The sequence below is a fragment of the Mauremys reevesii genome, linkage group 8 (assembly GCF_016161935.1).
Source record: "Mauremys reevesii isolate NIE-2019 linkage group 8, ASM1616193v1, whole genome shotgun sequence".
Taxonomy (NCBI): Eukaryota; Metazoa; Chordata; order Testudines; family Geoemydidae; genus Mauremys; species Mauremys reevesii.
This window is the reverse complement of record NC_052630.1, coordinates 77,090,469-77,106,142: the sequence shown is the minus strand read 5'-3', so window position 1 is coordinate 77,106,142 and position 15,674 is coordinate 77,090,469. Positions and strand designations below refer to the sequence as shown.

Sequence of the window (15,674 nt, the reverse complement as noted above, 5' to 3'; positions counted from 1 at the left end):
CAACTGGACCTATGCAGCCAGCCTTTGTGCTCATGATGATCCCCATTCACGTCAATGTGTGTGTAATGGTCCACCTGCAGAGATCTATAGCAGGATTAGGGCCAAGAATTCCAATTTATTTTCATAAATATTTGAAACTATGTATTACTCAGTCTATAAAGCTAGCTCTTCACTGATATGGCTGCAGCCCATTTGAGTACCACCAGGACTTTCTGATTTCCATTGCCATGTGATGCATAAAAATGCACCACAAGAAAAACCAAAAACAAGTATTTGTTGATGTGAAGTAGCATCATCCCAGAGAGCCATCCATTAGTAGCTGCTGTAATATGCAAGCTCTATTACCTTCTGGATTCTGAGATTCTCATTTGTGTCTACATGTTTACATGCTTTAACCTTGTAACCAACTCATTTCTCTCTAGTTAATAAATCTTTAGTTAGCATTATAGGATTGGCTACAAGTGTTGTCTTTGGTTTGGGATCTGAGGTACAACTGACCTGTGATAAGTGACTGGTCCCTGGGGACTGGGAGTAACCTGATTATTGTTGTGGGTTTTGGTATGAGGTACCATCTATCATGAAGGCAGTCACACCTGGGTGGCAAACTAGACCAGGGTGCCCAAGGGGACAGTCTGAGTCCATGTTAAGGCTGTTGTAGGGCTTTAGGAGTTGGTAGGAGTTGGTAAAATCTAATTATAGAACATTACCAATTACTTTTTTGACTTAGGGGTTTTGTTTGTTTTCTGAAAAATGCAGCTATGGTGACACCAGAACTTTTCACAAACTCATGCTAATTTCACTAAACTGGTTGGATCAAAAAAAATTCTCAAAAAATAAATCAAAGTGTTTCACTTCAACATTTTTGAATGGAAGGGCTTCCATTTGAAGTGACTTTTTGCGACAAAATTTTATTTAAAAACTATCTAAAACATTTAAAATGGTCAACTTGAAAATGATCCATTTGAAAATGTCTAAATGAAATGTTTCATTCAATCTAATAGTAATTGATGACTTTTCAATTCACCACATTTTGAAAGACTGTGTTTCATTTTGTATCATTTTTCTCCCATTTAGGAATTGCCAGTCAGCTGAAAAAATCCATTATTCACACAGTTCTACCTAGAAGCCCCAGTCATGGACCAGGGCCCCATTGTGCTAGGTGCTGTACAAACACAGCCCAAAAAGAAAACCCCTGCCCCAAAAGGGCTTACAACTTAAGTAACTCCCAGATGATCCTGCAACCTCAACTCAAATTATTGGGAGAACTTGTGTGTAATGTTACTCATGTGAACAAGTATTTGCAGAATTAAGGCCTAGATTACACTGTGACAGGTTACCCCCCTTGTCTGGGGTGCCACCTGATGTACTAGGGTACCACTGAGCCTGCCTGTTCCACCAGCCTGGGCTTCCTTACACTGTCCTGCTGAGCCAAGACTTCAAGCCTCCCTCCAGCACACACCCAGCTGCAGAAAGACACAGACACTGAAATCAGGTCTGCATGGGAAGACTAAGCTAGGGAATTGCCCCACACTCAAATGCACACCTCCTCTGGAGTGTAAACCCAATAATGTATTGTCTTGTGCTGCACAGAAAACTGTATAGCGTATGCTCATGAAATTCACTCTCTCCCTCAATGTGGAGAAAGATATGCACAGCTTCACCCCCTGCAACCACTCCTCCCGAGTTATGGATTCCACAAACTGGATTTAGAAAAAATAAAAATAAGTTTATTAGCTACAAAAGATAGATTTTAAGTGATGATAAGGGATAGCAAACAGATCAAAGTAGATTACTGAACAAATAAAACAAACACACAAACTAAGCTTAATACATTAAAGAGACTGGCTACAAGTAGTAATTTCTCACCCTAAATGTTGTTTTAGGCATTTCTTTCACAGGCCAGACACCTTTTCCAGCCTGGGCTCAGTCCTTCTCTCCCCCGCCCCCGTTCTCCTTGTTTCTTAGATGTTTCCAGCGGGGGGGAGGGGGGGCGGGGTATTCAGTGAAGAACAAACCAAGATTAACTCACTTCCCTGCTTTAATTAGGATTTACATATGGCGGGAATCCTTTGTGCCCCAGTTTGATCCCCACCCCCTATTAGTGGAAAAATACTAGTAGTCCAAAATGGAATCCAGTACCAGGTGACATGATCACATGATCCTACAGTGTTAACAGAGCCAGTGCAACCACTAGGCAAACTAGGCAGCCGCCTAGGGTGCCAAGTGGTTGGGGGCACCAAAAAGCATGCTCAGGGGAGGCGTTGGAGTGGAGGTGAGCTGGGGCAGGAGGGCGCAGGGAGGGCTGCCTGCAGCAAGTAACAGGGGGGTGCAGGGGAACCGATCCCCGCCCCAGCTCACCTCCTCCCCTGAAAACACCGCCCCTGCTCTAATTCTCCTCCCCTCCCAGGCTTAGTGTGCCAAACAGCTGATTGGCACTGCAAGCCTGGGAGGCGGGAGAAATGGAGCGGCACTGGCGTGCTCAGGGGAGAAGGCGGAGCGCAGGTGAGCTGGGGTGGGGAGCTGCTGCACGGGGGGCTGCCCGGGCGGAGGGGGGATGGGGAACTGCTGCAGGGGGCACCGCAGGGCTTGGAGCTGCAGAAGGGGGGGCGAGGAGCTGCCGCAGGGGAGGCTCCCCGGCTCTTCCCCAGGGGAGGCTCCCTGGCTCTTCCTCATGCCCCCCGCCCCTGCTCTGCCCCAACCCTGCCTCTTCCGGCCCCTGCTCCGCCCCAGCCCCGCCCCCACTCCCCTGAAGACTGCAGCCAGGCCCGACCCTGCATTCACCGCATGGTAAGTGGAGCGACTCGGCCCCAGCCTGGTCCGCTCCCCTGGCTCCCAACTGCGCTGTGCTGGGGGGGTGGTTCCCCCCTCCCCCTAAGCCTGGGAGCCAGGGGAGCAAAGCAAGCTGGGGCCCCAGGCCGCCGCAAGGGGGAGCGGGGCCCCAGGCCTCTGTGGGGGACAGGAGGAGGGGGGCTGGCTACTTCCTGCAGAAAGTGGAGTTACCCGGACCCAGCCTGCTCCGCCTCCCTGGCTCCCAGGCTTGCGGGGACGGGGGAACCGCCCCCCTCCCCGCACTCACTGGTGGCGTGGCTGGGAGCCAGGGAAGCGGAGCAGGCTGGGGCTGGGTCACTCCACTTCCCGCAGGAAGTGGCCTGCTCCCTGTCCCCCACAGAGGCCTGGGACCAGCCTCCCCTCTCCCGTGGAGGCCTGGGGTGGGGCCCCACACAGCCTCCCCGTGGGGCCCCCTTTGCCCCTGTGGAGGCCTGGGGCCCCACACACACCCCCCCGCAGGGGGGCTGTGTAGGGTACCAAAATAGCTAGGGATGGCCCTGGCTCCCCAGGCCAGAGGGTGGGGCATAAGGTGGAAGTTTCACCTAGGGTGCGAAATATCCTCGCACCGTCCCTGAGTGTCAAAGCAGCCAGGAGTCAAAGGTTGTTTGCAGCATCTCAGGAAGCTTCTCAGGAAGGTGGGAGATTAGCATCTTCCAAGTCCTATTGTTCCCCATAATGGCCCATCCAAGCTGACTCCATTTTGTCTGGTGGGTGTTCCACAGGTGTAAACACAGTTTTAATAGGTACATAGACAATATTCCCAACTTCAGATTCAAAAGTGATACATGCATACTAATAGGATAATCATAGTCAATACATCATAACCTTTCCAACGATACCTCACGTGATCCATCTTGCATAAAACATATCTTAATTATGGCATATTCATATCATAACAATATCTCTTTGAAGAACATAGGGCATAGTGCCACAGACAAAACATAAAGAACATTCTAGGCTCTGATGCTATATCATGTTTCAGAGCATTTGGGTGTCAATTTAATTTTCACCAGAGTTCTGAAATACTGATGTTGTAAGGCCCCTTCAGGTTAGTAGATAGGATCCTCAAACATTCTACTCATAATGGAGGCTTCACAGTTTGTTTACAAATATGTTTGTGAAATATTTGAGTGAAAATCACAAGTTATACTTAATAAATACTCAGGGTGGAAAGTGCATTGTAAAAAAAAAAGTGCTGCTCAAATGAATGACAAAAAGGTTGATTCATAGATTTCTTTGTACATCAGATCTGCAAACTGTGAGACCGATCCTTCTCCCACTGAGGTCAAATGGAATTTTTCCAGTGACTTCAGTAGGAGGAGGACCTGATTCTTAATGCACAAAAGAAAGGCTGTTTTAATAAATATTAAGTTGTGTGTGTGTGTGTGTATAGAAGAGATACTACACATATAGATGCAAAAACAAAACAACCAACTAGTTAAAGGCAGGTAGCAAACAATATATTCAATAACAGCTATCGGAATCCCAACAAAGGCAGCCAGGGCCAATGGTCAGAGCAAGGGCAAACCTGAGGCTGGGAGTAGCAGAGTAGTCCATAGTCAGGTCCAGACCAGGGTCCATACCAAGGATCAGAGTCCAAGTCAGGCTTCAGGATCTGAGTCAAGAGGCAAAGTCCAGATCAAGCCAGGTATGTAAGAGCAACCATTACAACTGCAGAAAATCCACACTGTTACCTGGACACTTCCTGAACTGCCCCTTGGGTTTATATAGAGCAGGGAGTCAATCAGGAGCCAGGGTGCTTCTGTCTGTCAAACCCTTGGCCTGTGTCTACAGAGGGTCATGGGAATTTGCATGCAAGCTGCCTGTAGTTGCTGCTGGGTGGCAGCCTAAAGCTATCTACTGCCTGCTACTAGGCCTGGGTTCTAGACTAAGGGTGTTATTAAAATATTAGTATTTAAGAATTCTGTTCAAAATTAAATTGATACTCAAATGCTCTGAAACATGTTGTAGCATGAAAGCCTAGAATTTGCCTTTCTCTATGTCTGTGTAATTTAGGCCTTGCTGCTGCAAACAGTTAAGCACACAAGTACTCCCACTAAACTCAATGCAACTATTCAGGTTGGAAAGTTACTCATGTTTTTGTAGAGTCGGGGCATTAAACTGTAGGTTTGTTGGGAGAGGCACCATGCTTTCATACTTGTAAAGCATCATGCAAACTTACAACATAAATATGAAATAATGTTAATAAGCACTGCCATTTAATAATTATAGAAACACGTATCTGCAAAAGGCTTCTAAATTTACATCAGAGCAAAAGTGCATGACTTGAACATAAGGCTCCAATTTGTATCAAAGATGTGACTTAGTTTTAAACTAAACTTTGATGAGACAAAGAATCTGATTCTCATTTATACTAAGGCCGCTTTACGTCTCTCTATTGCAGTGTAATTATCATTTACTCCCACTTTAACACCCCGTGCCACTTTAAGACAGTGCCAAAGCAGTATAAAGTGGCCTCAGAGAAAATAAGGATCAGGTCCCAAATGTTTTATCTTGACTTAATGATATAATGTTTTATCAGCAATATTTAAAAAATTAACTCTCTGTGTAAGTCCACTGTTTGGGGACATTTTAGATGAGTAAGCAGTAGCTATGTCAGCTGCTAGCTAGTGATCTTTTTTTGACACCCTTCCCCAAGTGAATTGCATAGACAAACATACTCTGTTTGAACAAGACCAATGACAGCAAAATTGCTTGCTTGTCTCTAAAAAGACTCTAATAATGTGCATCAAGGGAGAGACCCATGGTCTGACAGACTTTTTTCCCCCCAGTGTAAAACATAAAAATACCCATTTCAATAGCAAGGAAAAATCAGTTTAAAGTGCAGCCCCAGTTAATTATATCCAAAAGAGTAATAATAAAATAAACTATTAAATTTTAGAACTTCCTCTTTAAAGTATTAAGCATTTGGCAACTGTGATGTAGTTAAATAGCATGCTGAACAATGGACTCAATCACTTTATAGTGAGGTACCAGTCAATCACATGTGGCCTGTATTTGAATACCAGTACACCTATTTCAAATCACACTGAGAACAGGTAGCTTTTATTGGGTTAGCTTTAGCTACACATTTATGGCTTTTTAATTCTTAAATTAAAATTAATTCTAATTAATCAACAAACAGGAACTACAGCAGTCTGGTCACAGCTCTGCAAAGCAGCAGTCTCTGCTATGGTGTGTTTAGCTAAACAGAAATTAAAATGTGAAGGTGGCTTGCTGGCTCCTCACGTAACACAGGAGAGGCCAGAAAACCGACCGCTGTTTTTAAAAACAGCAGTTCAATTCCTGGCACAAACACTGCGGCTAGTTTAAAAACTCCAGTGGCTGAAAAAATGCTAGATTATGGGCCCACTGTAGCCCAGAGCTGTGGGGAAACTTGCTTTGATATCACTCTTGTAAACAGCGAGGACCGAGGGATGGAATGAAACATGGAGAAGAGAAGTGAATAAAGGTTATTACAGAGGAATGTTCTGCCCTTTTCACTCAGCTACTTTAAATATTTGTTCAAAGTTTCAAATGTAAAGGTCATTTAATTTGAATAAAGGGACATTATAAAAAGCTCTTTAATGCACAATACTGCACTGTTATATAGCCATTAAACACTAATAATAGTCTAGAGCCAGATCACCCCCTCCCAGGGTAAAACATGTTGGGGGAAGGGGTTGCCCTGGCCCCCCAAACCCAGTAGATCCCAAGGAGCCCTCAGGAAAGCAAGGCCATCTACACAGGACTCTGGGGTTCCACGCCAGCTCTGGAACCATAGAAACCCCTCCAGTCCACAGCAGCAGGCTCCCTGGGTGTCACATTACCAAGCAGCAGCTGCCCCTGTGTTCCCTGTAAAGAGGGGTTCCCCACTCTAATGTCCTATGCTGTATAACCTTTCCTTCCTGATCACAGAGAGAAATGTACATTCCACTGCCCCAGCCCTATCCAGCCAAGACTCACCTACTGCCTGCTCAACTCCCCCTCTCCATGTGGAGTCTGACCCTGAATGATCTTGCCTTCAGCTACATACAGCGGGCCTGGTGCTAATCGCCACAGATTCCTGATTTATTACATCATTGTGAATCAAGGCCAGTATTTTTATTTCAGCTCAGCTTGAGGTTCATGGAACTATGACGTGGTCATGTGATAGCAGATTTTAGAATTGTGAGAAAGCAGGGCAGGCACTGAAGGGAGCAACTATCCCAGGGCTGGCAGCTCTTTAAAGGGGAAACACAGCCAGTGCCATAGAGGTAGAAGACAGAAGATCTGCCCCTCCTATTTATTAGGTAACAACCCATTATCCAAGGGACTTCTGACTCCCTGGAATCCTTCCTCAGAACTCATTCCTTTTCAGCAGCTTTAGATCACTGATCTCAGCTCCCGTGCCCTGTGCTCCTGCTCCCATGAATTTGCACATGTAAAATGCAAACACATATAGTACAAAGCAAGATGAATATGAAGCAGAAAAATTAAATGCTCTAAACTCCAAAAGCAGATCAACTTCCCTCTTATTTTCTGTGACCTCCTTTCACTTTCTCATCTGTTGTCATTGCCCTGGATGTTATCAATCTGTTCTCACTATCAGGCCTCCAGCGTGCAGACCTTGTCTTTCTATTTCTCTGTACGATGCCAGGCACATGCATAGTGGTATATAAATAAGAATATCCAAGGCCCATGAGAGTTGGTTCAACAGAAGTTCCCAATCTCGCTGCATGAGATAAAGTGACACGCTGGTGCAGTAACTTGCGTCAGGACTGCTGGTCATATTTAGGCCTGCACAATAACTGTGTCATCCAGACTGCATAATAAGGACTTCAGTAGCCTCACCTATTAGTGCTTGGCTACTGAAAGCGGATGACCTACAAAGATGGGGGAGACACACTTTACCTTTGCCCCTTTAAGGAGATGGCTATCATGGGATACTTCCCTACATGCTTCAAGAAAGTGGCAGCTCTCTTAGCCATTATTTCAGAACTTCACTTGGTGTCTGAGCTCTTTGGCAGTGCCTGAGGTATACCCTTGGCAATTACTGTTTACTTGCCTTACATGCAGTGTTTCTGTGCTCTGCAGAGATTCTGTTGATGTGCTACATTGTTAAACATTAAATATCACTTCAACAATTATCAGTGCAAACAAGCATCATGGTTTGAATTATACCCACTGGACAGCACCTGAATTTTCTGAACTATATGTTGTAAGAGTGCCGTTGAAGCATACCAAGTCTTAAATATTTATGGTTCCATTCAAAGAGACAGATCTTTAGCAAGGCAACAAGCAATGGCATAATTAGAAATTAGCTTCAAAAAATTATATACAGAAATAAGGGTGCTATAAAGTACATGAATCATTTTAATTTTCTATAACATGTAAAATCAATTCAGAATGCTAAGGCTGCATTTGCTAGCAACTTTAAATGCACAAGAAGAGGGGCCAAACCACTAAGGGGCAAATCTCAGTTCCCTCACTGGTTAACTGAGTAGGGTGCTGGGGATCTCCCATACATACGACCCACTCTGCAGTAGCATCACTCTGATTCCATGGTGGTACTAGCTAGCCAGTGGATGTAAGCAGTGACATGTCCAGCAGCTCTGATCCTGTCCTGCCCCGAAAGAGATGGTGAGCACAACCACACAGGGAGTCCCCTGGAAGCATGGCTTTAAAGTATAAAGGGGATGTGCAAGCAAAATCCCTCTCCCTCCCCTGCATGCAGTAGAGTTGCACCAGTTCTACCACACCTGGGACATGTCACCCATGCACAGAAGGGCAGAATTTTCCATTTACAGCATCTTTTAACAGGGGGGAAAGGGGGTTATTTTTACAGTGTGGGGCCCCATCCTACTCCCATTGGGGTCAGTGGAAACCCTCCAATGGACCTCAGTCTCAGCAGGCCCATGCCCCTGGTTCTGAAGCCCAAAGTTGCCATGCTGTTGCTAAAAATGGGCTAAATGACCTAGCAACTTTTTCCCATCTCTTATCATGTATGTAATTTAACAGTTCTTTAAAGGGTCAGTCCTAACAGTGCCTGACCATACTACTAGAGTTAAAGTGTTCGGATGTTTCAATGATCCCTCCCCCCCTTAGGTGAGTGAAACTCAGCTGTTAGAAACTTGCTCCAGGTTGAAACTCACCCTTTGAGGGTTCATCCCAGAAATTATTTATTTACATTTCACAAATCTGTTGCGGCACTTTGGAGATTTAAGACTGAAAAAATCCAAACTTTCTGGGAAGTGGGAAGGAATGGAGCTTCCATTGCTACTTTGTGGTTCATATAGCTCATAAACAGCTCATGTAAGTCATGCTTTGAAATCAAATTTTACAGGCCTTAAGCAGATAATGAGAAGAAATCCCAGCTGGTAGCTTGAAGGAAAAAAAGGGGTAAAGGTATCATGTTCTAAAAATCATGAGCGCCACATGCTCAGTGCAATCCTATCCACAACTACTAATCTAGGTTGGTATGGCATCATTACATTTGCATATTCTAATCACGGCATTCTTGGTACTTCTGCCAAATCCATTATTAGGGCTGTCAAGCAACTAAAAAATTAATTGTGATTAATCACACGATTAAAAAAAGTATCATGATTAATCGCAGTGTTAAACAATAACAGAATATCATTTATTTAAATATTTTTGGATGTTTTATACATTTTCAAATATATTGATTTCAATTACAACACAGAATACAAAGTGTACAGTGCTCACTTTATATTTATTTTTATTACAAATTTTTGCACTGTAAAAAGCAAAAGAAATAGTATTTTTCAATTCACCTAATACAAGTACTGTAGTGCAGTCTCTTTATCATGAAAGTTGAACTCACAAATGTAGAATTATGTACAAAAAATAACTGCAGTCAAAAATAAAACAATGTAAAACTTTGGAGCCTACAAGTCCACTCAGTCCTTCTTCTTGTTCAGCCAATTGCTCAGACAAACAAGCTTGTTTACATTTGCAGGAAATAATGCTGCCCGCTTCTTGTTTACAATGTCACCTGAAAGTGAGAACAGGCAGTTTCATGGCACTCTTATAGCCGGCGTTGCAAGATATTTACATGCCAGATGCGCTAAAGATTCATATGTCCATTCAAGCTTCAAGCACTATTCCCAGGGAAATGTGTCCATGCTGATGACGGGTTCTGCTTGATAACAATCCAAAGCAGTGTGGACCGACACATATTCATGTTCCTTATCTGAGTCACATGCCACAAGCTGAAGGTTGATTTTCTTTTTTTGGTGGTTTGCGTTATGTAGTTGCCGCACGGGAGTGTTGCTTTTCTAAGACTTCTGAAAGCATTCTCCACACCCCGTCCCTCTCAGATTTTGAAAGGCACTTCAGATTCTTAAACCTTCAGTCAAGTGCTGTAGCTATCTTTAGAAATTCTCACATTGGAACTTCTTTGCATTTTGTCAAATCTGCAGTGAAAGTGTTCTTAAAATGAACACATTTAGCTGGGTCATCATCCAAGACTGATATAACATGAAATATATGGCAGAATGCGGGTAAAACAAAGCAGGGGACATACAATTTTCCCCTAAGAAGTTTAGTCACAAATTTAATTAACACTTTATTTTTTTAGCATCATCACCATGGAAGCATGTCCTCTGGAATGGGGGCCAAAGCATGAAGGGGCACACAAATCTTTAGCATATCCAGCACATAAATACCTTGCAATGCCAGCTACAAAAGTGCCATGTGAACACCTGTTCTCACTTTCTGGTGACACTAAATAAGAAGAGGGCAGCACTATCTCCTGTAAATGTAAACAAACTTGTTTGTCTTAGCGATTGGCTGAACAAGAAGTAGGACTGAGTGGACTTGTAGGCTCTGAAGTTTTCTATTGTTTTGTTATTGAGTGCAGTGATGTAACAAAAAAAAAATCTACATTTGTAAATTGCACTTTCACAACAAAGAGATTGCACTACGGTACTTGTATGAGATGAACTGAAAAATACTATTTCTTTTGTTTATCATTTTACAGTGCAAATATTTGTAATAAAAAATAATATATACTTTGATTTCAATTACAACACAGAATACAATATATATAAAATATAGAAAAACATCCAAAATATTTAATAAATTTCAATTGGTAGTCTATTGTTTAACAGTGCGATTAAAACTGCAATTAATCATACAAAAACGTCCGTAAAATATTGTGAGACAAAGCCAACAAGCCAAAGGAATCTCATAGGGAAGACAGCCTCCAACACATAGGCCCTCGTGTGTCTTCAGGCCAATCCTGCTTATATCACGCACGTGAGTAGTCTTATCAAGAGCAAAGGAAGCAGGCCACTGCATTTAATGGGGCTATTTATGTGAGTAAGTCCAGCAGGATTTGACCCTTAATATTAAAGTGGACCCACTCATCTCAATGGGAGCTACAAGTGCACAACGCCTCTGAAACTCAGGCCACTTTTACATAGGACATTAACTGTAGGGACCCAGGTTTGAAAATACTGGCCTTAATAGTTACTTGGGAATTTCCTCTCTTTTGTGGGTTTGTCTCAAAACAAAATCTACAACGAATAACGTTACAGCTCTGTGAAATACCAGCACAGGCTGGAGCACCTAAAAGAAAGGCATCAAATGAAATATAACTTAGAAGATCTTCCAACAACAAAAATCACTTTTCCCGGACAGGACTTTTTAGGCAAAGTGTAAGGACTCAGTCTAACACCCACTGAAATGAATGTCTTCAGTACATCAAGCCCTAAAGCTCCAAAATCAAAAAAGGGCCTGATCCTGCAAAGCCGTTCATATGCATAACGACTACTCAGGGGAGTACAGGCCCATTGGCCGCACTGAGGCTATTTGTGCCAGTAAATATTTGCAGGATTAGGCCTATAGCATGCAGCAGAAAATGTAGTGTTTTCTGACTACCCTCCAATTCATTGTTTGTTGGGAAATATCAAAGCCAATGGAATAGTAGGTGTCCCAAAATGTCTTAATTCAGAGAATTAGTGTTAACTGAGTCTGATTAGCTCCATTTATCTCTAATTAATTACCTTTACCTAATTAGACACCCTGTTTCCAGTAGACATGGAGTCAAGTAGACTAGATTATTAGTGTAGTCATTGTGCCTTTACAAAATCCTGAAATTAATGAAACGTGCAAAAGAATCTGCAGCTTTAATTGCACAGGTGTTGCCTTATGGCAAAGCTTTATCATCTGATTACACCAAGGGATTATTAGTGACTTTTTATATAGAAGATGAGCCTGTGAAATGTACCTTAGCAACAGCTCATTAGTTTAGGGTTGTTACTGTATTATTTATTACATTCAGCCTTCCCCATTATCTAGATTGATTCATGGACCGATATATTTTCCTCCCCTCTGTGCAGAAAATAAATAAATAAATAAACCTTGGCTAATGCCAGTCCAGCTGCAGTATGAGAGGAATGCAGAGTATATTCTCCAGCTACCAATTGTCACTCTTTAAAATAAAGATTTTAAATTGGTTTAAATAAAAGTCTTTCCACCAACCCCCAGCAAAATAATCAATTCAAGTAACTCTCAATATGGAATGTTTTCTGCGTGTGATCCAAACAGTTTGGGCCATTTTACATCTCTTCATATAAATAAAAACAGTTTGTTAGATTGAAAAACAAAGCAAAATATTTTTGGGCCAAAAATAACTTCTTCCTATGTAGTTCATATGTGCATTTTATGAAATTCTGTTGGAATTTTTTACTTTGGGGGATTTTTCCCAGATGGCAGTGGTTTGGGGGGGGGGGGTTGTTTGCTTACCACATACAGAAAGTGTTTGGATAATAGAAGCATGACTCACAAAGAAAAAGCTGACCTTTAAAATTAGAACAGTTTTCCACATCCCAAGGCTTTATAAGACTATAAGGTTTAGAAGGCCTGACCTTACATTACCCAAATCTCCTCATAAACCACCTTTTAGAATCACCAACTACCAGATTGATATAGTAATAGCTAGGACTGAATCTGGCTACAATCCAGCACCAAGCAAAATGCTCATTTCTTGATAGACCAAGAATTCCCATAACTAGTCTATATGATAATAAATGTGTCTCTAAAACTGTTTTCTCTGGGGCTTTTTTTTTTCCCAAAAAAATAAATAAATAAACATTTTTCTACTATTAGATGTAAAACATTGCTGTTTGCATATTATAGAATTTAAAACAGGGCAAAAATAATGGGTAACTTGCTATATAGGACATGACAACTAATTTGAGTAGTAATACTGAATATTTAATGATCCTCCTTTAAAGCATGAACACAAAACTTTTCATGTGTGTATTATAAAGATTATAAACCTTAATCTCAAAACCAGACCTGTAACTGAACTAATGGGTGGATAACTCAGTAATGTATGGTTTATATATCTCCAGACAGTATATATGTACATACCTATAAAAGTCATAATCATGCAACCTTTACTTACATACATAATCCTTTGAAGTGAATTGGACTACTCTTAGAATTACCCATGTGAGTAAGTTTTAAGGGTCCTAGCACCATAAAATATGTGATAACCACCTGCCATGGTATCACTCACCCCAGACTACACTCACTAAAAGCATGAGCTTTTGTGAGATTGTTATATATTTATTAAGCCAAACATTTTATATATACAAATTTGCTGACTTGTCACTCCCTTACCAGACTAACATGATCACATCAGGCCTGCCCTCTGCTCTCTCTTCTGGCTTCTCATTGAACACCACATCAAAGTCAAGAAGTTTGTCTTTAGCTTCAAGGCACACAGTGATCCGGACTCAGGACATCTCAAAGCTCACCTGAAGTTCTATGGTGGACAATGCTGCTCCTCAGGCACAACGGAGTGAATCACATCTGTGCAGGAGTCAGAGCTTTCTCGGGGGATCAACCCACACCTGGGAAATTCATTCCACCTCTACTAGCACCATTTCCCATTCAAAGTGTGAAGGGCACCTTGCCTACAATAGTAAACACAAACAGCACCACAGGTACAAACAAAATAGATTAAACAAATAAATCTCTCATAACTTTCCACTTGGGGTAGGAAAGGGAGAACAGTCCAACCACATGTGACAGCTGTTAGTCACACTGCTTAAGTCACTGCTAGAGGGTACACAAATTTTATGGTGATGAGGGCAGTATAAGAACCTGACTAGTATAGAACACCTGTTGTGGAGAAGGGAGAAAACCCAGCACCACCTTGTATGTGCAATGTGCAGGCTTATGGGGCAGTAGTAAGGTCAGTCAGGAGCAGGCCTCATAATAAATACCACCACTTTGCATGTATATAGTAGACTCTATCCATAGATCTCAAATGCTTTACAAAAGCAGGAAAGTTTCATTATACTTGCGTTACAGATGGGAAAACTGAGGCACAGAGCCACTCTGACTTGCCCACGATGGCACAGTAAGTCAGTGGCAGAGCTGGCACAGAACCCAGGTTCTACTCATTCCCAGGTCTATACCCTTTCCACTGAATCCTGTTTCCCACCTGGGTACAGTGTTGGGAAGGGGGAGGTGTTTTGCTACTTTTCCCTTGGTCCCTCCACTGCAGCACTGGGACTGTTGCCAGGTTATTTGATGAGCAGGCCCTGGCTCTTTCCTCTTGCGGCTGGCAGTGACTCCTCTGAAGGGCTGGCTGGAAGGCACTAGCTCTGGCCATCTCCCCTCATGGGGGTGCTAGTTACTCTGATGAGCCACACCCCAGAGCCACCAGTGTGTGGGAAGATAACCACCTGGGAAGTCAGTAATGATGTTAGACATACACAACTGTCCCTTAGGGGAACCAGTCCCCACAATGGGATGGGTGGGAGGTCTTCCAAACATCATGGGACCAATATTAGCCAATGGCATTTTAAATAAAATTCTACTTGGATGTGTGTATCTATATATACACACACCGCAGACACCAATCAGACATTGGATAGATAGATAGATCGATCTAAAGTGGCACAAGGTAAGAGATCTGCCCCTTTCCCTCAAAAATAATGCCACCCACTTCAGTGACTGAGGGGACGGGTGCTGGAGAGGGCAGGTGTCCCTGTAGCCGCTATAGAGATCAAACAGCTCCCACGTGCCAAGCGGGGAGCACAGCTCCCGGCCCGAGGGGATTTTCCAGACAGGAGGTGGCCCTGCCACCAACAGGGGACTCGGGTTTGGGCCGTTTCAGGTGGCAGAGCGGCTCCCGCGCTTTTCTGCTGGGTTTTGAACTCGGCTGTTGGGCAGCGCAGCCCTTTGCCAGGTGGGGAGCCCCGCCCCCCGCCTCTCCCCACCGGCGCCCGGCGCTCCCTGAGCGGCGTTGGGCGGCTCAGCCCTCCAGGCCCGGCCCCCGATCACTCCCCCTCAGCGCCAGCTGCAGGCTTGGCCCTTCTCGGAGGTCACTTCGGGCAGCGGCGGCCTGGGCCCATCTGCGCGCGCACCCCGGCGCTGACCGGAGAATGAGCGAGCGAGCGAGCGAGCCTCCCGGGGCGGCCCCGAGTCCCCCCCAAGCAGTGGGCTCGGCCCCGCTTGCTGCGAGCCCACGCGGAAAGCTCGCCTCTTTGAGAGTATTTTTCATTTAACCTTTATTCTACAGTCTCTTTAATCACCCTCTGCACCTGCGCGCCAGCTTGGTCCCGATGATAAACAAGCAGATTTGCAGACTACTCCAGATTCCTAAAGAACACAAACTCCACGGAGATTTTTGTTTTTTAAATGCGAAGCCCGTGGCTGCAAGATGGGAGGCGACAAGGCCCAGCGGGGAAGGATCGCTGGGGAGGCGGAGTGGGGATTTAAAAATACAACTTTGCCTGGGCACCAGGAGAGCTCTGCCGCTGGAGCGCCCCCCTCGCGGCCACACCGCAGGTGACTGCCGTGCTCAACACACTTTCTGT

The 15,674-nt window shown here is 43.9% G+C and overlaps 1 protein-coding gene across 5 annotated transcripts in view; it reads right to left on the bottom strand.

Annotated features, from left to right (window-relative positions):
• Positions 1–15,333: 15,333 nt before the first annotated feature.
• ZNF644 (zinc finger protein 644) overlaps positions 15,334–15,674 on the bottom strand; it is a 121,543-nt gene continuing 121,202 nt past the window's right edge. For 2 of the 5 annotated variants that reach the window (XR_005583297.1, XR_005583299.1), the window contains exon 10: positions 15,335–15,674. This exon is cut by the window's right edge and continues 325 nt beyond it. The gene's annotated coding sequence lies outside the window, so the exon portion shown is untranslated. The other 3 variants (XR_005583298.1, XR_005583300.1, XR_005583301.1) reach the window with 3 other exon arrangements.